The 27,335-nt window shown below is 37.3% G+C and overlaps 1 protein-coding gene across 25 annotated transcripts in view; it reads right to left on the minus strand.

Annotated features, from left to right (window-relative positions):
- Positions 1-27,335, minus strand: part of Adgrl3 (adhesion G protein-coupled receptor L3) — a 734,954-nt gene that overhangs the window by 687,210 nt on the left and 20,409 nt on the right. For 23 of the 25 annotated variants that reach the window (XM_075942857.1, XM_075942861.1, XM_075942854.1 and 20 more), the window contains exon 2: positions 582-612. The exons of 1 other annotated variant lie outside the window; for it this stretch is intronic. The gene's annotated coding sequence lies outside the window, so the exon portion shown is untranslated. Of the gene's footprint in view, positions 1-390; positions 411-581; positions 613-27,335 lie in introns of those variants that run through there. One more of the 25 variants, XM_075942838.1, reaches the window with a different exon arrangement.

The following is a 27,335-nucleotide window of genomic DNA, read 5'->3' on the forward strand; positions in this document are numbered from 1 at the left end:
CATGTGCCACACAATGAACAAAGAAACAATTCGAGAAGCGTGGGCACGGCCTTCGGTAATTTCATGCAGTGCCTAACCTAACGGCAACACTGCTGATGGTGCACAAGTCCAGCGCAAAGAAATAAACTCACTGTGCTGGAGATAATGCCAGGGGGAGACATGGAGGAGCAAGAGGCAGACTACAAAGCTTAGTAAACTGAGGTACCAGCCAGTCCAGACTTGAAGGATGACTAGCCTTCATCTAGAAAGAAACCTTTTAAAAGAGCATTTCAGGGAAAGAACAGCACATGCAAACACAAAGAACATGATAGATGAGAAAGGGAGCAGACAGAGAGACAGCAAGGATTCGCTGAGTGGCACTCAAGGTTAGGCAGAGGCTAAAACCCTTACATGTGTAATAGCACTGATCCACACGTCTATCAGATTTTTCTTCCGCTGTCCTTGACAGTCTGTCAAAGGAAGCCAAAGGAAAGAGCAAAACTGAATGTGCATCAGATAGAAGAGGCACTGGGAAGGAAGAGAGAGAAAAACACAATGCCCAAGACGGCGCATCGTCATTGGGCATTGCACAACCCACTCACCAGTTTTCAGGGTAGCTCTTCAAATCGGCATCTGCAGAAGAGTAAGGAAAAGGAAAAGATTATGTGGCAAATGCCCTATTTAGCAAACTCTTCACTTATCTCTAAACAGTTAGTTCACAAGAAACAAAACAGTGGGCTTAAAACACACTTGGCAAACGCGAGTGGGAGAAGCAAGAGAGGCACAGAACAAGGCACAGGAATCGGAACAGCCCTATCATCATAGCACATGAGAATGCACTGGCAAAGACTATCTTTGAGCCAATCACTGTTGGCTATTGTTCAGATCCCATCCTCGGTCTGCCAGAATGCAGTAGTCCACCGAGAAAGAAACTCTGTTTTAATGGGAGCTGACTCCATCTGTATGTCTCCAGTTACACAACTCAGGGGGTAGCCACATTGATAAAGCAAGAACTGGTTGTATTTTATAGACTCATTCTTTCGTTGCACAACAACCTTATTAAATGCTAGTTTAATTTTTTAAATACCAGGTATTCAAACTCACACAAGAGAGCATAAAATCCATATACCTGTTGTTTTGTAGTAATGTAGACCTTGTTTAAAAAAAAAAAAAGAAAGAAAAGAAAACTGCATGTTGCCCATGATTTTGTTCAAATAACATTTACTTAGGTTCTATCAAATGAGTATTTATATAAATAAAATATTTTTGGCAGCAAAATATGTGCAGAGAGTAGATGACCTTATATAGAAACTTAATCCCCACTACTTTATTGTTTGATCAATAGAAAACAATCCCTCCCCTTTAATCATATTTACTACTACATAAATCACTGTTTACTGGAGTCAGCTATTAAACTTTCACAGATAAAGGTCTCCAACTGAACTCCATAACCTACAAACTTTCATTCAATAAAATATGACAGGCTGGGAAAGTTGAGGAGATCTAATAGTCATGAGTGAGCCTTGTCTTTGCATTCTGTCAATTAATGGTATGTTTAAAATGCAATACAAATATAGCTTACTATAGAGAAAAAAGTTAATAAATTCAAGGGCAGTAATTCACTAAGATATTTCAGTAGTAAAGTTAGGCTGAATAAAATCAGTCCAAATAATGTGGTTAGTTTTATTAGGTTGCAAATGAAAACAATATCCTTTAACTGATTTTATATTGACAATGTTAAAATCAACCTTGGGTTTTACCCAAAAGATCAGATGCAGTAGCCTTTTAATATTACTTGTCAAAGTTTCCACAGACACAAATGTTTATGAAGAGGACCAAAATTGGATATTAAATAGTTTGCCTTCAAAATAAAATCAGGCTTTAATGACCTGTCAAGTTCAGAAATAAATATTTCTAACTCTTTCAATCATCTTTCATTGCAAACACAAGCCACTTATCTTCATAGATAGTGTCAGAACTATGTTCTCTCATGCAACGACTTCTCTCAGGAGAAATAAACCAATAGATGATCTCTACATGCATTAGTTAGCACTGCCTATGAGAGGAACGATTACTCCGTGGACAGACTTTAAAAGTCTGTAACTGATGTCATTATTCTGCAGTTCAGCAGAAGAATGAGATAAAATGTCTATTCATATATGATCTGGATATGTTCTTGGTTTTGGCCTGTATAAATTTTAACCCTTGAAGAAGCCTATAGAAAGCTTGTTGACATTAGGTCCAGACTAGGTTTGTGATTGAGGTACCATAGCAACAGATCAATTAGTTTCCTTATCACTTGATGCTTTTCTTTATTCCCTGTTTTGTTTGAAAGTCAAACTCTTATGCCGATATACAGTAGTCACACAGGTGTCTTACCAATTCACCTACTGAAACTTTGCTCACGTATAGATACCTACATTTAGTATCACCTCTTTTGGTGACTATTCAGTGGATCACCATGTTGTTGAAACTGTGTCGCCTCAGTATTCCTAATGCTATTTGCAAACTTTTTAGACCACTTATCCCCTTTTCAGCCAAACTTAAAAACAGAATCCTTAAACCATGGACTGTACATGACTAGTATGTCTTGGACACTGCCTTGCACAGATAAACTCTTCAATAAATCAATCATCAATAGTTTCTCAATTTCTATCAAAAAATTAATATATATTTTAATATTAAACCAAATATTACCATTCACAAATGTATTAATGAGGCATTAAGATCATAATAGTCTGTGAAAATGAAATTCTCACTATACTCTGTTTACCCAACAAATGACAGCACATTCCTAAGCAGTTCATAGAAAACTGTTCACCAACAGCCTTCAGGCAATAATAACTTGTGTACTGGGAATTTCTGTGTTATTGTCTGCATTGTTAGTCTAATATCCATGAAAATTTATGCAACTGTTTCACTGGAAAAATCCTTAGTGATACAACCAAACTTTGTTTTTAGGGGGTGCTTCAGACAGTAATCTTAAGAATGAACTTACATAAAGATCAATAGTCACTGTTTAAGATAACATGAGTGCCCTTTGTCTCAACTATAAATCAATAGATAAGAAAAATGGAATTATTGTAATAATTGTGGAAACTCCTAAACAGCTTACAGGCTTCCTTAGGGCAATTAAGACTCTTGTGCTTAAAAAACATTGGAGCAAAACTTAATCGGCCTGAATGATATTTGTTCACCTCATTTAACACATACTTACTGAACACCAACTACATGCTTAGTCCTCCGTGGGCAATAGATACACAACAGTGCCACATAATAGATACAATCTTCTTCTTACTGAGCTTACAATGGGCAAAGGGAGTCAAACATTAAACAGATAATCAAGCAAATAAAATGATGACTAAGTGCTGCCCGGGAAGCAGGGTGGAGTGAGAGATGGCATCCTGGGTAAAGGCAGGAGGTTGTGTAGGTTCTGATTATTATGAATCACAACTGAGGAAACAAAAGGAGGCCTCAAGTAGAGTTCACCCTAAAGAAGTAAGGTGAGAACAGACGGAAAATGCAGAGGCAGCGCTTGGGGCATTTAGAATCGTGTTCAAAATATAATAGAGTGAAAGCAACTGCACGACCAGTCAACTGCACAAAATAAACTGTGCCAAATACCAAATCAAAGATATGCTATGCAACATATAGCAAATTTTTAACCAAACAGTACACCAGCAAGCAGAGCAAAACTTTAAGAATGCATGGACTATCTAGTTATATTTTTGCACTCCTGAGAAGTCTACACAAATACTCTAAAGAAGAGAGTGATTTTACTAAAGCAGAAGATTGAGCTTTAAAAGGAATGTGTGGAAGAATTCCCCACCAATTTGAAGTTCTTATTATCAGCTTTTAAATAACTTACAAATTCAATAAGACCTAAATATGCAAAGCAACTTAAAAGCATGTTCTTTCCAACATCAGACATAAAAATTTAAAAAGCAATTCTAAGTCAATTATAAATTAATCTATATAAGCAGGGAACTGATGAAAGTAGTTCAATATATTGATGCCTAATTTAAGAACCTATATGCTCTTTAATTTCCTAACAAAGTTTTTTAAAAAGCCTTTGCTTATCACTCAAGACTTCTGGACACTCTACTGGACCTATTCTTGTTTAAAACTTCAGCCCTAGAGAGTCACAGCAGATCACTGGGCTGAACTTCCAAAGTGCAGTCGAAGAGTTTGAGGAGTGAGAATATGAGCAAAGAGGTCAAGACCATGATGGGGACACACACTAAAACAGTTTGCCTGAGCTAACGGGAGCTCACCGACAGGGAAGTTGGACAGGGAAGGAACCAGCATAGAACCAAACTAGGCCCTCAGAGTGTGGGTGACAGCTGTATGGCTGGAGCAGAATGCCAGACCCCTGGCAGTGGGACCAGGGTTTTTATCCCTACTGCTTGTACTGGATTTTTGGAACCCATTCTCTTTAGAGAGATACCTTGCTCAGCCTAGATATAGTAGAGAGAGCTTTGGTCCTGTGTTACTCTCTCTGAGGAGTGGATAGGGTGGTAGTGAAGGAAATGGGAGGAGGAGAAGGAGTGAGAACTGGGATTGGTATGTAAAATGAAAAAGGTGAGTTTTGTTTTGTTTTAAATAAAATAAAAATAAAAAAATCAGCCCTAGGTTCTCATCACAACTGACACAATCCTCTCTTTTTATTTTCATTAATTCTTTTTTAATTTGGCAATTTTACACAATGTATCGTGATCATATTCAGTCCCAACTCTTCCCAGATCCACTCCCAACTCCGCAGCCCCTCTCATTACTTGCCCTCTTTTTATTCCTATAAAACAAGGCACCGAGTCAGAGCTGTGATCCCTCAGTCCTCACAGGGGTGGGGCCAATCACTGGAATATGGTCAGCACACCAGAAGCCATGCCCAACTTCTCCCAGAAGCAGTCCTCTTTAGGGAACCTCAGTGCTGCACAAGAAAGGCAGGGCAGATCCAAAAGATTTTCTCTTCAGTTAGTCTAACCAAATTGTTGAGCTTCTGGTTCTAAATAATGTATTTATCAGTGATAAAAGAAGATACCGTTTTATTGGTCTCTGAGTCATACAGATGCACATGTACACATGTACACACATGTGGATATATCACACATACCCAAACAGAAAAAAGAATGAATGGACACATGGCTGTCAAATAATAAAAAGGGTTGCATGGAGGAAGAGACAGAAAAATATATATTTAGGTATAAATATATATCAAATACTTATATTTGTATAAAATAGACATTATCTACAAATATAAGTATATAACATATATATACAAATCTTATTTACATATATGTTAAATTTTATTTAAACATTAATAGAGCAAGAAAAAAAGCAACAATAAACATCTGCCCTTCTGTTTTAGATATGTTCCATTCCAGGAAACTTTGCACTGACTAGGAGGTGGCCTTCTCTATCAGACTTGTGCAGGGTTGCAGGTGTAACTCTCTGGCACAGTGCCTGTCGGCTATGAATGGAGCTTTTGGTTTCCGTCCCTAGCATCACCAAATAAAGAATAAGCAAACACAAATGTGAAAGAAAATCTTGCAAGCTCAGTTGGGAAAACATGCCTTTTATGCTTTAATTTACATACACGGCTCTCCTAAATTCCTATATCAGAGCCTAAGACCTGGTGAGAAAATACTGAGGGGAGTCTTTGGTGTTGTTCAATATATGAATGCCGAGCCCTTGAAAACTCTATTAAGACGCATAATAGAAAGATTCTAAAGAAGCAGCTAGACTATTTTTTTTTTTTGCTTTTCTACTTTCTAATCAGATATGTTTTCTTCCTGACATAGGGGTACACAGGCTGTCAGTCATCATCATGGAATAAGGAAGAACCCTCACCAAAGGCATAATCTTTGGACCTTCCCAGATTTCCAGAACCGTGAAAGGGAATTTCTGTTACTTATAAATAAGCCAGTCTTGTGTATTTCGGCTATAGTAGCACAAATGGACTAAAACGACCCTAACTAGCTGGGTCTGAATGCTGAAGTGGTCTCCTAGGATGCACTCAAGCAAACAGATAGTGTGACTGATGAGTGTAAATTAAACAGCCAGCTCTGCTTCAGGAACCTGTTTTCTAATTCTAAAGTAGCGACACTTCTACTTCAGTGTAGTTTTGTTTTTTTGTTTTAGAATAAAGTGATACCCTGAAAAAAAATTCTATTTCCTTTTCAAGCTGAAAATCCCTTGCATTCAAACAGCACTAATACTTTTCTTTTTTAAGAAAAAAAATGTATTTCTTGGGGTTTTCCTTTTTTTCCCTCTTTTTTCTTCCCTGGAAATCTACTTTGACTTATTTTGTTAGTCTTTCTCTGTTCATATGTAAGTGGGCAGGCAGCAAGCAGGGGTGGTGCGGGGGTGGGGGTGGGAGAAGAGATGGAGATTTAATCAGTCAATCATCCTGCTCACTCAAGAGTTTGAAGTGTTCTGTTTGTTGTCTCCTGGGAGAGCAGCCTCCATAGTAACAAATGCAAATGCATTTACTTTAGGGCTATTTTAATAGCCATCAATGGAATGGGGAAAAGGAGTTATGTGTAAGACCAAGTCTCTCTAGGCTCTAGGGATCAGCAATAATTTACTCTTTAAATAATAATGGTCAAAACTTCATAGGTAGCCGTTTGATACACATTAAGCAGTAAACCCATGTTTAGCATCTATGCAGCACCCCTCTGTCTACTATCAGAGCCCTAAAAATACACCCTGAATTGTGGATGTAAGCAAAATAACTTGCGCCTCAATGAATAATACATCATTCCTACTTGTTCTCCCCTTACCAGTTGTTGTATAAACTACTGAAAACAAAACCAAACCACTCACACTCACTTCCCATGTGCAGTTTTGGAGGGGACACCCAGCCTCTCCACAGGATTCCTTGAAGGACTTTCTATCAAAGAGAAGAGCCAATGAATTTCTGCAGAAAAGGTTGGTGTGTCCGTTATACATTCCGTGCACTGTAACCAGCGGGTGTTCACTAATCATTCTATTTGAGAAATAAACCTACTACATCATTCTCTGTAAGTTTTAAATGTAGGCCACTTATGGCAATGGGCACTGATGACTGTATGTAGAACTTCTACCAGTGAACATTACTCATTAATGTGGGTTGTGTGCTACTGGTTCAATATCTGCTTTACTCTTAGCAATAATTCTCTTTCACCTTCATGTTGCTGATGAGGTCTTGAAACTGAGCCCTTGCAAGAATTAGCATCCAGTTTGCTTGAAACCAGCCTCCAAATCTTAACTCTTTCTTTACTGCCTATAACTGGAGCCATCTCTTTCAGGTTGATACTCAAAATAACTATGGAAATGGAATGGGTTTACTAATTAGTAATTAATTCTAATTAGTAATGTTACTAATAGAAGCAAAATATGTAAAGGCTTTGGATTTTTCCAAGACATATTCATATGCCTGCTCTATTTTTTACATGCAAAGAATCACACTTTAATTAAAACAATGTTTAAAACACCATTGTGAAATACTTAGAAACTCTGCAAGTGAAACTCTCCTATTTATTGATAATACAAGAAAAGTGAAATTTATTTTCCCATGAGTGGATCCATCATTTGCTACAATGCTAAGTTCCAAGGTGATTAGTGTGTCAGTTATTTTGAACTTGTCTCACAAAGGTATTCTAAAGGGCCACGGTCAAGGAGGCACAGGAGCTGTGTCTGTGGCAGTACCCAGTTTGTGCTCCTGTACTACAAGAACAAACGCTAATTACTGCTCAGCCCTAATGCTAATCTCAGCATCTGCTAATTAAAAGATCACATCTTCTGCAAAGTCAGCATTACCATTCAAATGAAAACATTAATCAGTTTGAAAAATTCAAAATCAATCAGCTGTAAGGAAGAAGTCTAGGCCTCCAAAGAACGGGGAACAGCACAAACCTAGGACTGCAAAAGAGCAAGTGTCAAGTTATTCATCTCAGTAAGCTGCATTCATTATTGCAAGAGCTACTCAGAAAAGCATTTCTCTGTGTTTTAGGATTTCGAAATGACCATTTGATTACACACAGTCTTCGTATACAAAATCATGACATCACATGGCCTTGAGGAGGGCTTGTGCAATATTTGATGCCCTAGGACTGTGATTTCTGACCAGATTTTAAAAATAAGTATTGCAGAGTTTTCAAATGGATAACGCAACTTGGTGAACTACTTCCAGAATACTAATAACTGCAGAAATGCTCAGTAATATTAATTATTTTCCAGCTATTTTTAGCTTCTTTAAGCTGATAGTTCTAGTTTTAATGGTATTTACCAATATGCAGACCATACAAAGCAGAGACTGGAATACACTTCAGGGTTCTAGAGAAAGAAACATGTCTTAGAATTGTGCAAAGCCCGATATGGATATATGATGGAGATCTCTCTAGTCATTTAATGTCATTCCTTGTGTTGGAGAATAAAGATTAACCAGAAGTGTAGCAAAATACAACCTCCTGTCCTGTCACTAAATAAGTGGCCAGTAGAAACTTGTGTAAAAAAACCTAAAACTTCAATGTAAGGATTGAGGTTATCAAAAGATGTCAGGGACCAGCCCAGACATAAAACATTTCTCATACCAGAGTGGAGTGTGGGAATAAATGAGGCACAGGGAGTTTTAGGGATCATTTAAATCCTGAAATAACATCCCCAAATCACCTGCGTTTATTTTCCAAACAACTTAGGTCACATCCTGTCCATACCTACTTTGTCATGTAGACTGAAAACATCTCTTTCTGTAAAATATAGACCTACATAATTCGGTCCCCACAAAAAGACAAAAGCAGTTTAGTACTTTAAATTAATTAAAGTTGAAAAGCTGTAAATACCTAACTTTTCCTGCAGTCGTGATGAACACATACACACACACACACACACACACACACACACACACACAATGGAAAGGATCCCATCTATTGCAGAGACCTGCTTATTATTCATGTATTCAAAGAAAACATTACATGAAAGGTAAAAGTAATTCTTGATACAAAGCCAATATAATACATAAGGATCAAGGGCTGGAAAGAAGGCTCAGCCATTAAGAACAATTGCTGTTCCTGAGGAAGACCCAGGTTTGGTTTCCAGCACCCACATGGTGGCTCACAACCATCCATAATTTGTAGCTTCAGTTCCAGTGGATCCAATGACTTCTTCTGACTCTGTGGGAACCAAACATGCATCTAGCACTCACACATATATATACACAAAAAAATGAAAATAAACAGTTCTAGAAAATGAATAATATTAAACTAAACAGGTACTAGAAATTTAACTGCAAATAAGATTATATTTTTAAACAGTGATTATATATGAATCAACATGCAAAAGTTATATTAATGTAATAGTTGAAATACAAATTCAATCCATGCTCTTCTTTATCTAAAATAGAAAACTCTGCCCTACAAAGACAATAATTCTTTCATGCAGGCAAGTAGTTTTTGATATATAGGATACTTAGGAAAACTAACTTCAATACACTTTATTGAATTAAAAAATGACTAACAACTTCTCATGACAATTATATTTCAAAAAATTATTAGTAAAATTTATCTTGCATTTCTTAAAGTTAATAAGGGTGACAACATTAAGTCTATACATCTTACAATGACTTCTGTTTCTGAGCACTGGAAATCATTAAAGCTACTTTGTTTTCAGAACACTGATACACACTCATAAAAATTTTACTCCTTTCAAACAAACACTGAAAATTCTTATTATGATAACAACCATTAGCAAAAATATATTTTCAACTAGTACCAAATAAACGAGAATAATCATGAAAGTTACTAATTTTCATCTTATGCATCACAAAGAAAAAGACACAAAGTACCTCATGTTCACATTCTAGAGGAAAAAGGCTTATCATATGCTTAAAGATATTAATAAAGAAAATATATCAAGATAAAAATAGGATCACTGAGAAACACACTCACAAAATATAGAATACTTGTATAGAAAATGAACTTATTAACCTCCAGTAGGAAATAATCGCCACAAGGATCAAAATACCTGAGGTCCCATCTACTAGTCTAACCCTCCGCAAATACTGGCATTGGGGAAGTCAAACAAACATGGGATCAGATAGGAGGCAATCAACTTGATTAAATATCTATAGCTTCCATAGTCAGGCAACTGGTCTCAAAACAGGGACCAATAGGATTTGGGTCTGTTTTGTATTATCTGAGCTAAACAGTCTCATCTGAGTGGCACACTCTTTATCAGATTGGGTGCTACTTCAGCCAGCCCTTCGAAAAGAAGGCCTTTGAGATAGCATGACATACCTATGCCTTCAACCCTTTCAGTGGATAAGGTTCAGCTCACAGGAATATCTTTCTCAAGAGAACACGCCATAACGTACAGTGTGCTTCATGCAATCAGTCACATAGCCAGAAAAGAGGTGCAATTTAAAGAATTATGGATTTGTACTAAAAGAAAGAAAATAGAGAACTAATTCAACGCTTCTCTATCACACATTCAGGCAAACAGTACAGACTGATCTTTAATTCAGGACATGTCTCCAGAGTAGCCACTAGAGCAGGGCAAAGCCCATGTTTGGAGTGGGAATCTGGAGTTTGAAGGCATCTAACATTCCCTAAGAATTTACAATAACTTATTCTATTGGGTACATAAGAACATATTTTCTCATATACATTCTATAGCCATAAGGTAGACTTTTGCCTACGTGTGTAGAAAGGGAAGCTGAGACTCCTGTCTCATCAGAGTGTGTGTGGTTAAAGGGCGTTTGCTTGGTATTTCACTTCTTCCATCTAGAAAGTGGATCTGAAACAGGCAGAGACACAAACTGATCTTCACAAGAATCTCTAATTCATCTTTCAACGCTGGAGTTTTCATTTTTCTTTCTCAATGTCTTTTTTTTTTTTTTGCAACATATTTGCCAGAAGATGGGCAAAGGAGGAGGTCATGTTCTACTGTAGCAGTGTTTCCAGGACCTCATCATACCCAGCACTGTAACCATAATCATAGCAGCTACGGATTCCACGGCTCTAGAATATAACTAATTACAGAGCCACAGACTGGAGTACTTCAAACAGCTTACCATTACCTTTTTCTGATTTATTGATGTTGTTGTGGTAAGGGCAGGCACACACATTACAGCGCATGTGTGGAGGGCAGAGGTCAACTCCCACCATCAGGTGCGAGGCAGGGACGAGAGCGAGGTTTTCAGGCTTCATGGCAAAGTGCCTTCGCTTACTGGCCATTCTTACCAGTTCAATGGAATTTGTTTTTAAAAGACATAATGCTTTTACAACAATTATAAAAATCCATCGTGAAAAAGTCTCCTGCTGCGGAAAGAATTCATGCTGAATGTTTTTTGTTGTTGTCGTTACCCCTTGGTTTCCAACCAATATAATCATCTTTCAGGCAACAGCACCCTCATTGAAAGTGCTCTGAAAAAGGTCACTAATTACACAGAACAAGAGTGTCTGGAGTACTCTCTTCAGCATCAAGCCCTTACATTATTTTTTTTTTTGGTTTCATTTTCTATTCCCTATTTTCCCCTTCTCAGCTCTCCCTATGGTATCATCATTGCACGTATTTCATGTCTGCAACTTACATATGCTTCCCCTCACCTCAACCCCACTAGGCAATGTCCTAAACCTCAGAGAACCTAGACAAAGAGGACTTTAAGAGAGACAAACATGGATCGATATAGAAAGGAGAAAAAAAACAAGGTTTTCTGAGTAAACTGGGAGAGTGGAGGTCACTGGGGAGGGGAAGAAGGGAAGAGAGCAGAGAAAATTGTATAGAGCTAGAAACTTGCGGAGCTAGGATTCAGGCTAAAGCAAGCAAATTCCAGTGTTGCTGTCTTATATATTCAAAGCTCCTAATTCGCTAATATCCAGACAAGAATATAATATAACGTAATACGTACATTCAAGAATGTGACTTGCCTGCAACATACATGATTTTAAAGGTTCCATACACAACAGCAACTTGAGCTTGACAGCAGGGTCAGAAGGGAAAAAAACTATGTTCTTGAGTTAAAGAATCTTCTGTATAGAAGATGGACCCATAGCTGTTGTATGTATCTGCCTCACAAGGCCTCCCCCACACAGTGCCTCCATTCTCGCCTTTTGTGAGCCATTCCTCTCATTTGGGAATTACAGAAAGATGGATCCATGACTTCCTTAGCATACTCAATGTATGTCTCTTAACGTACGGTAAATTGCAATGCAGGATTATCTGAGGCTAAGGCTACACCTTATCAATTTAAATTCATCATTTTCCATGTGTAAAGCAGTGGGTTAGATTCAGAGGATGAAATAAAGAACCTTGATTCTACGCCTAGAGTAGAGGCCTTACATATTTTTGAGAAATATAGTCGGATCATGGCTACAAAGGGCTCTGCCAAAATACTGTGTTCAAGAAAACCAACAGGACATCTGAACTCTGAAGCCAGTCCCTCTACTCTCACCCTTAAATGATAACCAGGAGAAGAGAGAAGGAAGGCAAGGTGGAAACACAGCACCTCATTATGTAGCAGGGACAAAGGCCAAGCCTGGATGCCTGCGTGGTTTGTGTCCCACCACCTCACCTCCCACAGCATTCGTAAATCATGTTCTTGTGTGACTCACTAGTCTGTCCTTGACGTCTTCATTCATGAAACCAGAGCAAGTCTTTCGGTTTGCATTGTTCTGCCTGGCCCAGTTGCCGGTCAAGACTAGAAAAACAGCAGCCGTGAAAGTCCACCCACTAAGGTCATGTAGATTTAGTTTTATTGCTGTGTACTGGTCATTGGGCATGCCTTGATGTGGGCTACACACTGCTGCAACCGTCTCAGGGATTGATTTCTCTCAATTTCTACTACTGGCTAAACAAGATTTTTTTTTTTTTTTTGCCTTTTCACTTGTCTAACACAGTAAACACCTGTTTAGCCCAGGCACCAACACTGGACACAAACCTGCCTAACTGGGCCAAAGCCACGTTGCTTATTTTTAATCATCATTTTTCCCTGGGAGTTTGTCTTCTCTAAACTTCAGAGAATGATCTCCAAGTCTGATAAGCTTCAAGGCATTATTCTGCATGTCAGCAAACAAACTTGCAATTACTGAACTGTAACAATTTTGTCAAATGGCCCCGAGAACAGGCTGTTATGAAACTCCTATGTGATAGGTTGTTGGAACGAACAGCAACGTGCCAACTTTTTTCAAACCTAACTTGGAAGCTGAAGAAACACACTAGGTGTGAAAAACGTTCACTTAAATAAAAAAAAAAAAACTGCCTCAAAGTACACTCTCTGAATAGTTTAAGAAGTTAATCCCACATTACAGATTCAAAAACAGAGCTGTCCCCATGGACCCGTGGTTTGCGTTCTGAGGTTTACCTCCCAGAGTCAACTGCAGCATCATCTGACAGGAATCCAACACAGGAAAATACATTTATAGAAATGGATTATGCTCACATAACTTTGTGTATGGCATATTGATATAACCATTCAATCTTAACAATTAGTCACAGTTCTTAATGTCATCGTCAGCCAGATCTCTAAACGCAGCTTTATTGTCGATCAGCATGCATAGGGGGAAAGATAAAATTAATAGAAATCAGTATTATCTATAGTCTCAGTCATTTATTTGGTATGGAGACATATAGAATATGAATAGAAAGGGACTATGGCAGTGTTGAGAACGTTATTAACATTTGAGTGTGCCACAAATTACTGCTTCATTTTAATCAACCTCAGCTGAGTTTGATGACTTTCAAGAGTATAAATACAGTACATTCACGATAGCGATAGTGGTCGAATGTCTGCCCGGTACAGAGATCACAGTGGGGTCAAGTACTGTGTTGCAGACTCTAGGGCTCACTACTGTCTCCCTGTAAAAGAACCCCTTTACCTAAGTAACAGATCCTGATTTCGTTCAAGTCAGTTTATACTTCAAGATCGTATCCTCCCCAGACAACCTGCTCTGTCCAAGTGTCTGTGTTTCAAACGTTGATAAACTGGAATGTTTTCCTCAATGTCTTTCCATTCCCAGGACTGATTTCACCAACTTCCCCCAGCTCTGCATCCTGCCTTACGTCGTTGATCTAAACACACCGGCAATGGCAAAATTCGCAATGAAGCCTCCCTTTTGTGCCAACACAAAAGTGACCCGTGGTCTTGTTATGCCAATTAGGACTACTCCTTGCTAGATTTCCTGTTACAGGAAAATAAGAAGTATCTACAAATACATATGGGGTTTCATTTCTTAGGCATACTTACAATCACGATTTCATTTCAATTTTGACTGAGATGAATTTAACCATAATTTTAGTCTAAAGTTCAACAAAATAAAAAAAAAATGACTGTATATGAGTAGTCTTACCACCAGCGAAGCTAAAGATAAATGTATAAACCTGACAGTTAGTTAGTAGCTTTCTCTTTCCTGCTGCCCCTAATCTAACTTATTCCAAACACCTTCGTTTTCTTTACATTCTATCATCACTGGCGTAAGTACATCATGCTTACGCTGTTGTTTAGTTATTTGGGATCAAATACAGACTTCCCTCATACTAATTAGGTGTTCTGCTACTGAGCTACATAATTTGCCAAAATAATTCTGCTACTCACTTATGTATTTCCTACACAGGGCCTTCTACTACCTATAGTTTGGCAAAGCATTTATAAGGTATGATAAACTCTAATTTTATCCATAGCAAATAAATAAAAATCTCTTACCCTAAAGCAAAACTCATATGCAAACCAAAATCAAGCAATGATTGTAGTTTTCACACACACCCATGAAAGAAATTTCTCTTTGCATCAGCCGGAAACCACTACAGAAAACCACAATTAATCAAGATGCAGAATTGTGGAGCTCAGTTGCAATGGATACATCTACAAAATACTCCTGCACCTTGGGCTCAGAAAACATTGCTAATGATGGGGCAGAGAGATTGTAAGAGCCAGAGAGTCAGGGACTTTGCTATAAGATTATGCCTCCCAGTAACATCAGTAGCTACACCCATAAAGTCTCACCAGCAGGACTGTCCAAATGTGAGCTGAACAAGGCCACCAGTGAATCTGCCAAACTGAATATAAAGAATTATAGGCAATTGAGTAACCCTGGGGAAGAGCACACCAATTGGTTATCCAGGAACAACAGTCAGCCCTGAAAACATATTACAAGTAACATTATATGGAATCAAAAGATTATATTTAGGAATATATATGTATATACAACTACATCTATGCATTCAATAATAATTAATGAAAAAGAAGCCATAAATTTGAAGGATATTTAAGAGGGGCATATGGGGAGACTCAGTAGAAGGAAAGAGAATGGAAAATGTTGTAATTAAATTCCAATTTCAAAAACAAAATTTAAGCAATATATTTAATAATGTAATTTCTAAGCTCTTGATAATGATACCCAATAAATGTATCCTCAGTAAGTTTTCAAAATATTATATTACAGTATACATCAATACATACTTATACTTCAAAGATGATGGCATCTGAAAGGAATTGCAACAACTAGCTTCTACAAACTCCTTATCATGAGCCAAATACATTTGTTTCTAAAGCTACTAAATATTCTTGCTGTGTCTTGTCATTTTAGCCTTGTCAAATCCATGATTTTTCTGAGATTCAGAAACAAGTTGATTTTATAGGGGTTGTCATTGGTTGAGTCAACCTCAAATTCTACCCACTCTAACTTCTAAATATTTTAAAACCCTTCTGGGCAGAAATTCTTCATGAATCAGACGAAGAAATGGTCTTTAAAACAGTCTACAGTTTTGATCTTCAGCGTCACTTGATGTGAACTTAATTTCTCTTGATATTTTTGCTGAACTAAACTGACCATGTATTGTGTTAAAAATAATTAAATAAAAGAGGCAAGGCTTCCAGTGTTGATACAAAGATCATGAATCAGAAAATATAAAATGCATATCTAGCAAAATCCTTGCAAGCTCAAAATCACAGTTCTCTCAACATCATATTAGAAAGCTAATCATGTCTAGATAAGGCCACTGGAGTAATTATTTTCATGGACTTACTCAAACTATTTGAAAGCTCTATTTCATAAATTATCTCTGTGTGTATCTCATTTGGCAAAGCACATTTTATATAAGCACTCATTACTTATAAACAGAAAAACAAGGACGAGGTAGGCATCTGAGTAAGCCAAGACACCTGTAATTGATGTGGGATTTCCGTCTGTATGCTGTGAATACCATTGGTTAATAAAGGACTGCTTCGGACCTATAGCAGGGCAGAACTTATTTAGGCAGCGGAAAAACTAAACTAAATTTTGCGAGAAAGAAGGGCAGAGTAAAAGAGAAGCCATGGAGCAACCAAAGACAGATGTGCTGAAACTTTGCTGGTAGGCCACAACCTCATGGCAATACACAAATTAATAAAAATGTAATTTTTATTAATTACAGATTAAATTAATATGTAAGAGTTAGCCAATAAGAAGCTAGAGCTAATGGACCAAGCACTGTTTTAAGTAATACAGTTTCTGTGTGGTTATTTTGGTTCTTGGCTGATGGAGGAAGGTCATTGGTTAATTATAATAAAGAAACTGCTTGGCTCTCATAGGTTAAAACATAGGTGGGTGGAACAAACAGAACAGAATGCTGGGAGGACGAGGAAGTGAGCTCAGACTCGACAGCTCTGCTCTCTGGAGCAGATGCCATGCTCCCCTCTCCCGGCACATGCGATGAAGCTCTGACCCAGGATGGACATAGGCTAGAATCTCCCTGGTAAGCCACCTCGTGGGCTACACAGATTATTAGAAATGGGCTAGTCCAGGTGCGAGAGTTAGCTGAGAAGAGGCTAGATATAATGGGCCAAACAGTGTTTAAAAGAACACAATTTGTGTGTTGTTATTTCGGGGCATAAGCTAGCCAGGCGACCTGGGTGCCAGGGACACAGCCCCGCCGCTCGTATTACTACACTGGGCAGTCAGGACAAATAAGTGGCCTCCTCCAACATGTAATCCCAATTTCATTTCACAAACAGGTGGTGGATGGGGTGAGAGTGAAGGGGTTGTCTCCTTCAGATGGTCAGGTTCTAGCACACATGCTTGAAGATCATAGGTTCATCTTCCCTTTTCCTTTATGTTTCCTCCACATTACAGCGTTCCCTAAGGAGGCACTAACTGGACTTGTGAGTGGGGCAAATGCCATGCTAAGCTGAAGTCCATAAAAATTAATAAGGAATAAACCTGCCCTCAATGAGTGGACAATCTATAATTGCTGCTGACACAGTAAGAGGGTTTGACTTATTCTACAGTACAAGATCACAACAAAAAGCAAATTTCACAAAACAATGGGCTGGACATGTGAACAAGTAAGGAAGGTCTTTTGAGAACAATCCACATTTCTGTCAATCAGGGTATGATGCTCTCCAAGTTCCTCAGTACTAGTTTAATCTAGAATATTTACAAGCCTTTCTTCTTTCTTACTCTTTGCTATGTGAATAATGGTTATCAGAAAGGGTGATGAATGACTTGTGTCATTTTCATAGGAATGCAGATCAGAGCATCAAACTAGAATATTTACCTTGATTCTATAGTCACAGAATCTGTTATAAAAACAGGACTTTTCATGGTAGAGAAAAGGTCACTGAAATGGGTCTATACACAAAATTTTAGCATCAGGTGACATTTAATGATCTCTTAAAATATTAATGATATTCTTTTTTGCGCACGCTGCCAATTAAAAGGCAATTCAGAGCATGAACAGTGGAAAAAAAGAGAGAAAGGGAAAGAAAGACCATTGTGCCAGCATCAGATGTATTAAAGAGCTTGTCAAAATTCAATCACTACATTTTTAAAGGTAAATAATAGCAAAATGATCAATCTTAAATAGCTTTAAGTATAAGTTACTCCATTCTATATTTAAAAAAGACTCCTACTTTATTAATGGGGAAAGCTGGTGACATTTGAACAGGATCTGCAATCCAGCTAATGGTATTGTACTGATGTTAATGTTCAGATTTTAATAACTGACTATGGTTACTGAAATAGTAACATCAAGAGCAAAAGATTAAAGGGTATGTAGGAACTCTTTGTACTGGTTTAACAACTTTTCTCTAGCCTAATAGCTGACTGAAAATCCAAAGTTTAGCACAATCTCTAGTTATAGTAACATAAAACTGTACAGTGGCGGGCTGCACAGTCTAGATGTAGCAGCACATGGAACCACACACATTTCAAAGAGTCACAGCATCATCAAGGCAGCCTTTCACAGTGTCTACTGACTGCTTAACAACTAAGACTTACTAAGCTTTAATTGTTGAGAATAAAATATTTCTATATAGATGGGTTCATGAACAAGAAAATGAATAGCTAAATGTTTCATTGGAATGTGGGAAGAAAAAATCTTATCTCATTAGTTATAAAATTCTAGCCCTCGATGCAGTCAAGAAAAGAACTTTTCAAAGGATCATTCTTACACATTTTGTGATTACATTTCAAAGAGATAAGAAATACTTTATGTTAAAATGAGTTGCCCCAGGAATGGGGGGGGGGGCAGGGGGAGCAACACCGCTCTACTCTTAGCCAGACAAAGACAAAGCGTTGTTCCTTTATTCTCGAAAATATGCACTTGTGAAATGCCTATTATGTGCTAAATACTAATGTGTGTTAAGTTTCAGGGAATAAATTTTAAAGTAAAAGGATTTCACAATCCTTTATATCTATAACATGTCAAATCTCGGAGTATTAAAGCATCTGTTTCTGAAGAGCTAAGACATCCCATAAGGTTTTACAGCTGGGTACCTTTTCCATTTTTCTCTCATGAAAGCTCAAAATGCCTTAACTTGAGAGGATAACAACTGTCATTCACTTTAGTTTATTCCAGAGGTGACGGCAGCAAAGAGACTTTATAAAGTAGTTACTTTACACTTGTTTGTTTTCACGCCAGTAACATCTAACCATCTCCAAAGGAATTTCCAACTTCATGTAGCATTCCTTCGTGCCCCACCTCAAGTCGTTGCTGGGCACGTGGGGGTAGAAATACCAGTCATGGCTTTAATGTAAAATGAACAAAGTGTCATTTATTGAATAATTCTGAGTTTATTCATCTTCGTAGTGCTTTTTGTGTTTCATCTGGGAGCCTTAATAAGGTCCTAAAATGAACTACGTTCTACCAGTCACTTCACATTGAAACCTCAATTTTATTTATGACTATTATATTTGGCTTCTCTGTGTTATGATAAAACCATGACCACAAGCAACTTGAAGTGGAAAGGGTTTACTACATCTTACTGGACAAAGTCCATCTTCAAGAGAAGCCAAGATAGGAAGGCAAGATGCAAGAAATAAAGCAGAGGCCATGAAGGAACACTACTTACTAGATTATTAAACTACCTTTCTTATATATACCAGACCTATATATGCAGGAATCACTCTACCCACAGGGTTCTGGGCTCTCATGCATCAATCAGTAATCAAGAAAATGCCCCATAGACAAGCCAGTAGGCCAATGTGATGTGAGAAATTCATTAACTGAGATTCCCTCTTCCCAGGTATGCCTAGGACTATGTCAAGTTAACAAAAATGAACAGTGACAAATATTTTATTAGTAAAATAATCACAGAGAAAACAAAAAGATTATGACATTATAAAAAGTGAAGGGACATAGCAACATAAAAATTTAATAAAGAATCGTGGATGGAGGAGATGTCTCATGGCCCTACCTATAGATAAAGAACTACAGGCAATTAACAGCAGCTGAGAAAGGGGGTAATTAGTCTTCCCTAAGGATGAAGCTGCTAACCTGCTGCCCAACACCAAGCAGTCAACTCTAAAAACATATACATATGAGCAATATATATGTTTTATAAATAACAATGCATAAGTTTTATAAATGAACTGAGCAAGTTTCGTTAATATACTTATTTGCATGTGTATATAACAATGATAATTAAAGAAAAAGGGAACACGTGTTTGAATGGGGGAATGACTGGGATTGGAGGGAGGATGGATGTGTGTGTATGTGTGTGAGTGTGTGTGTTTCAAAACAGAATTTCTCTGCATAGCCCTGGCTGACCTGAAACTTGCTCTGTAGATCACACTGAGATTCATCTCAGAGATTTGCCTTTCTCTTCCTCCCAAGTGCTGGGGTTAAAGATTTGTACCACTACTTGCCCAATATATTTTAATTAATTTCAAATTAATCCACATTTGAAAAAAAACATATGATTTATTTAGTGTTAGTAGCCTGAGTCATTGTTATTTACAGCTAAAACAAATCCAAAATATTTTCTTTTATAAAAATCACCAGTAGTTTCGGCCAGTTAGATTACAAACTTTGTGACACCCTAAAGAAAGCTCTGGGGTGAAGGCTGAGACTAAGTGTGATGGAAAGAAAGACTGAGTGCAGATATATGAATTCTTCTGCTAACACTTGAGCTGGAAAAGGATAATGGAAAGCCAAGCCAAACTTGGCAAAGGCATGCCCATGTAAGTTAAGTTCTCAATGGAAATTCTTGAGGAAAAAGAGTAAAAAACATATGGAGAGCTGTTATAGGAAAATGAGGTTCTGAGAACATCTCAAAGAAAGATAAGAGGAAGGGAAAATGGGAATAGATGTTGGGAGCACTCAAGAAAACACCTATGGCTTTTTCATTCTACTGAGATCCGTGGACCTTGGTCATCACTGGTTGAGCCACTGGGAAATGTGATGCTGATGCAGAGGCAGAAGAAAAGACCTCGATTGTCTAGGCATGAGGCAAGCATGGCTAAGGAGAGAACTCAGTATCACTAAATGAATAGGAGGAAGTAAAAGTTGATGTGCCAACTCAGTAAATGACTGTTAAAACATAGTAAGCTTTGTTTGTTTAAGTTAATAACAATGTGATATTTTTGTGACCTGTATGAATGCATCTATCAATATTATAGGGTAGTAGCATTGATTTCTATCTACCTAGCAGAGTGAATCATATTTCTCAATAGCTACACAACATCATATCTATAGCACTGAGTTTGAACAAATTAAGGGAAGAAAGGGCAGTGACTCTACCAGAATAGAGAAAGGGCATGACTATTAGGAAGACCATATTTTGACATTGTAAATGATGTCAAACTGAATGTTTTGTTTTGTTTTGTTTTTTTAATTTCCAGTTTTACCCAGCCTGTAAATAATGGGTGGGTGGCCAGTAGTCTTGAAGAACTTTGGGTTGGTGATCAAGGAAACCACTGTGCTACCAAGGAAGAAGCATAAGAAACAATGTAATACTAACCGACCTTACTGCTCCACTCCTGGAAACACAGATTGCCTTCACACCACATGAGCAACTACTCTACAATGTTTGAGGCTTCTTGTAGGAAGGATAGGCTGTCAGTTACATTCAGGAGATGAAGTTTTATAAACAAGTCACCACACCCCCTTGCATGCAGGCTGTTTCAGGCCTCTGCAAACCTCAAAAGAGAAATAAGAGTAAGTAGTGTCACTAATCAGTCAAAGAAAGTGATGGAATAGTGACTGCAGGCCATTGGGATCTATGACTTCCCATCCATAGATCCTACTGAGGATAGGAAAAAGACAGGAGCCTAGAGAAGAGCAGAACAATATGAGTCTGGAACAAATCTGTAGATGTAAGTAGAGAAGATACCAAAGCAAGTAACTATTCAATCCTCTCTCAACACTTCAACAGGACCACTAAGAATTATCATGCTCTTATATATGCATCTTAGATAACAGGACACTGTTCCTTAGGTGTACATTTCTGCTCTTAGAAAAACAAATTCAGACTATGATTAATCATAGCAATTGGGAATCATATTCAGAGCAATCAGGCAGGAAAAATAAAGGATATTCAAATAGTAAAAGGTTATAAGAAAGCAGGCTATGTTTGCAGATAATATGATTTTATGTATAGAAAATCCTAAAACATTCACCAAACAAAAAGTGTTAGAAGTGATCAAAGGATTCAGTGATGTGGCAAAATGCACATGCAAAAGCAAAATCAGTAGCATTTTTCATAGCAGTATCAAATGCTGGAATGAAGTCAGAAAAGCAATCTAATTCATATTATCTCCCAAAAATATTTATAAAATAAATCTCTAAGAATATGCTGAAGAGGTGAATAATCTCCATAGTAAAAATAACAAAACACTGGCAAAAACCAATGGAACAAGCAAACCTTATTTTAATCAAATGGAAAGATTTGTACAATGTCCATACTACACAAAGCAATTCCCACCAAACACCAATGTCATTCTTCAAAGAAAATGTAATGCTAAAATCCATTTAAAACCACAACAGATCATGAGCAGTACTGCAATCACAAGCAGAAAGAACAAGACTGGGACTATCACAGCATCTGATGTCAAAATAGAGCACAAGGCTACAGTGACCAAAGAGGTAATAACAAATATCTACACCCAGACCCTTGGGGCAGAAATGAATCTATGCATCTACTACTAACTGACTTCAGTCCAAAGCGTAAAAAAAAAAAAGGAGTGGGGGGAAGGGGAGAGGGGTGGGAGGAGGGGGAGAAGAGTGGGAGGAGGGGGAGAAGAGTGGGAGGAGGGGGAGGGAAAGGGGAGGCTGGGAGGAGGTGGAAATTTGTTTTTTTTTTCTTTATTCTTCTTTTATCAATAAAAAAATGTTAAAAAAAACCATTTGAGAACGATTTTTGATCACTAGTAGAAAAAAATCTTCTTATGGAGGAAAAAAAATAATAAAACCAGATATCTGTATCCCACCACATAGGAAAACTAACTCAAAAATCCCAAACTATACAACTACTATGAAAAACAAAAGGGAAAAAAGGTTCAAGACATTGCTGTAGGCAACGATGTTTAGTAAATAAGGTCATGAAGATATCGCCAGTAAAAGCAAACACAGAAAATGCAATTATGTGAACCTCAGAATTTTCTTCATAGCCATGAATACAGACAATTGTGCAAAGATTTAGTTTGAAAAAAGAAAGAAAATATCTGACAAGACATAAATACCCAGAATATCTGAGGAACTCAAATGAAATAGTCCTATAAAAATTTCCAAACAGGCATTTCTCAAAAGACGGAGTACAAATAGCACTAAGAATAAAAATGTGCACAATATTGGTATTTACAAGAAAAGTTAACCAAAGTCGCAGTCAGATAACACATCACTCTAGCTAGAACAGTCATAATCAAAAGACAAAATATGACAAAGGCTGACAAGTATACAAAGGTGGACTTCTATTCATTGGAGAAATGTATATTACTACAGTCACTGCAGAAGACTTTCAAAACTTAAAAATAGAAATATCATGGCCAGGCTATGCTTCTTTCAGACATAAATCTAAAACCTAAGATAGGCACACACCTTGTATTCCCCTGTATATTATACACCACTCATAATAGCCAAGATACAAAGGCAATCATGACATCTACTGAGAAAAATCAATGGATAAATAAGATGTGAGTGAAACACACAAAGGAATATTGTTTAGTCATTAAAAACAAAGGATGAAACCCTGTCTTTGCGCCAGGATGCTTGTAGCTGGACGATACATGTCAAATGAAACAAGCTAAGGCAAGAATGACAACTACTGCATGACCGTATCATTTATAGAAGCTAAAAATGTTGATCTCACTGAAGAGGTGAGAAAATAATGATTATTCCTGAGGAGGGAGGAAGAGGTGGATAAAGTAAGCTTGGAGAATGAGTATCAAAAATATAGTTCTGTAGGAAGAATAAGTTCTCTTCTGTGGCACCACAAAGTAGGTGTAGTTCACAGCATCTTATTTATGCCTTATAAAGAACTGGAAGAGAGATGTTTGAAAGTTCCCAACACAGAGAAATGATAAATGTTAGGGAGATTTTTTTCAAATTTGATCAATGTGTACTGTGCTTCTTCATAGTTACACACCTTATCCAGTGACTATGCACAATTTTAAAAAATTAAGTATAGCACAACATATTATTTTCTACAAAGAATCTTACATACCTAATTTATGCTGCATTTACTTTCAAGAAAAATAGCAAGAAACAAATTTAATTCTTTTTGACCAAAATAAATCCATGCTTTAAAGTCATGGGCCATTAATATAACAAAGCCGTCATAGTTTTAGAAGAATTTAAAGGCTCCTACACTCCTGTGGCACACAGTATATTTTAAAAGGTGATAAGAACCAAAATAAAATATTACAGATCTAAATGCATTTAACAACTTATAGCTGCACAAAATAAATGCACTAAAAGCTCCCAGTTGCTTTAAGTAAGCCAGAAGCAAGTAGTAAGACAGTCACTAGATAGGAAATTTTCCTCAAATCTGATCCTGGGGCCCCAGTTATATACACATAAAAATATACTGAAAAAAACAAAGGTCAAAATTTAAATGTACTTCAAACTAAGTTTCAATATACCAATCTGAAGATTCTTTGACTAGAACAGCTCAGACAATGCACCAAAGTTTTCGACTCGAGACTAACAAAGACACTTACCCTAGTACTTGTATAAACTCCCACTTTTGAGGTTTCTATTTCTACTTGGAATGCTCCATAAGCACCATTTCCCTTCTATTCCTGGGATAAGTTGGGATCCTCTTCTCAAACAATGATCATTTGCTTTCTGTATCGTTGCTCCTACGGTGTTTCACCAGGCCTACTGCGGCAGACAGAAACTTGCCAATGTAGGAATGACAAGCAAACTCAAAACACCCATTCACCAAGTGGCAAACACTCAGACACCACCCTTAGTACCATAGAAGAAAAAAATGGAATACAGGTTGTTACTCCATCGTGTGTGGGCTACACACCCACAATGTTGACACATAAAAGACATCTTAAGTACAAGGGGAGGCATTCGACCAACACCGCCACTCGCCAATCTGGTTCTACACCTACGTTCAAAACCACTGTGGTCCAGCAGCTTGGAACATTGTTTTTATTTCTCATTTATCAAGTCACTGAGAGAAGAAGGCCAATGAAAAAGCCATAAAGGCCATTTTGCATCTCTCTCTCTCTTTCTGCCGGCCCACATTGTAGGCTATATCTGTAACCGGAGACTGACATTACTTGCCATAGCTTCCCCAAATGCTGTAATAAAAGGGAATGTAAAACAAAACCATACATTTCTCTTCCCCTCCTCCCTCACATCCTGATGTCTCTCTGAAGACAATTTTGGGAAGTGCGTTCAACCAGTCTTCAAGAGTGACCTTTTCAGATTTCATTTTAGAAACCAGATATGAGTGACACAGAGGCAAGAACAATAACTTCCGTTAAGAATCTATGCCTCATCCCCAAGAAGCCTCCTTAAAGTGTAAGCAGAGTTCCACCTCCACACTTCATTTTCTTAATTCACTTGGTGATTGATCTAAGCATACAGCCACATATTTATAATGACCAGTCTGAGTATGTCATTATTATGACTGAGGATGATTCTCTATAGTTTAATGTAGTTTAACGTTTTCCCCTAAACATTTTTTTTGAACATTTTGGAAAAATCAATGAGGACATCGCAGTACTGAACACCTAGCCAGAACGACTGTATTCAAGAATTGTATGACCATTAGGCAGTATGTATTTAAATTTCAACCACTGAAATGAGAAAATAATATTTTTGCCTTCTCTGAGGTGTATGACTATTCATTTCATGATAGTAATTTTCTTTCTCTGAGCAGTAAACTGACCAGAATATCATCTTTGTTCCTCACTCAGCCCATCTCTATATGTGTCCTGTATCCCTGGTTCCTGTTATTCTTCTCATTGCCACTGCCAATAGAGCCTGAAATTAACTTCTATGGCCTTATGTCTTATTTTGCTTGGTCTATTTCTTCTGCATTTTGTATTGCTTTAATGTTTTACTTGAGGCAAGATTTCAGAGATGTCAGCACAGCCGCAAGAGCACCTTGATGTAATGAATGATATAGAACCAATGAGAAAAAAAAGACAATAAGTAAAATATTAATATTTATTTGGGAATTCCACACAATACATCCCGATCATGCTTACTTCCCCAAAAGGAAAAAAAGTCCAATTTGTATTTCTCATATACTCACTGGAGTATGGTCAAACTCCAAGTGGCCAGCCCCTTAAATAAATAAAAAATAAAATAATTAACATTTACGCTTCTCCTGCAAATTACAACAGTTTTAAAGAATTTAGGAAGAGGGTTAATGTTTTGGATTGACAACATATCTTTGTCAGATCCTATGTTTATGTTTGGAGATGAACTTTTCAGAAGTGTACCAGAAAGAAGCCTTTGGACAAGGTGAGTATACACCACTAAAAGGCTATAATCTAATACGACGTCTCCAGAAGGATACAAAGCAGGGAACTTCACTAAGGTAAAAACTGCAAAGGCTTCCCTGAGTTTCTTGTCCTGATGCAGAAGGCACAGCATGGTCTTTACCACAGAAAAGAGTAATATTTGTTTTCAACAAATGCAGCTAGAGAAATGTTATTGTATGCCCTCCTCTTTCTCCAGACACATGCTGATTGAAATGGGCTCATTTATCTAAGCTGACAGCCAGACAAAACTATATTGCAGATATTCTTTATCTCCAATTAAATAAGAATTTAGCAACATCTGGTTTGCTACAACAATTACCCAAAATTATTCCAAATAAATTTTTAAAGTGTGTTTAAATATGTCACTCTGCATTTAACAGTCCTTTTTAATACACCATTCAGATAAAAAAAATAAGCCGAATTATTCAACAATTTAATTGTATATGTAGCAAATCTAACAAGAGACCAAGACACGAAGAAAAATCACTAATTTATTATTTAGAGCAATGGGGTTTAGAAATAAAATAAAATATTTAGTTCTCTGGAATATGAACTTGAGAGTTGTTCCTCTTCTTTTAAATGAGTCTTCTCAATTGTCGGGAGAGGTTAAAATTTGTATCTCCTTTACATGTCATAATTAGAAAAGAAAGAATGTCTCCTTTTGAAATAGCAGTTCTCTGAGAGGACACAGATACTGATAATGTCTCTCTTTTGGAAGACAAGTTCTCACAAGCCAACTCTAAAGGGTACCAACTATTAGTTCACACACACACACACACAGTTGACTTCAGCAACGATAATTCCTTATTGCCTTCCACATATTTATAAGACTATTTCTTTCAAGGAAAGAAGTTCATTTGGGATGAAGTTGTTTGAGCTCATCCCCCATCCTCCATCACAGAATTCTTGACTACAATGATGCTTTTATTCGTCTTCTTAAAATAAAATTTAGAGGCAGCTATGTCTTAGGGGTGAAGAAAGGGTTTTTCTGCTCTGAAACATTGAAAGTCTAATCACAAAACTGTACTTTTATGGTTCATTCATATTAGGTATACATGCCTACAGGATGTAAGTGTTCAAAATTGAAATAAGTAATAGAAGCATTTCTAGGATTCTTATCTGACAAGGCCTCTAGTACTTAGGCTTCCATTTGTATCTCACGAATTGCTAGATAATCAT

Source organism: Microtus pennsylvanicus, chromosome 12 (genome assembly GCF_037038515.1).
Source record: "Microtus pennsylvanicus isolate mMicPen1 chromosome 12, mMicPen1.hap1, whole genome shotgun sequence".
Classification (NCBI taxonomy): domain Eukaryota; kingdom Metazoa; phylum Chordata; class Mammalia; order Rodentia; family Cricetidae; genus Microtus; species Microtus pennsylvanicus.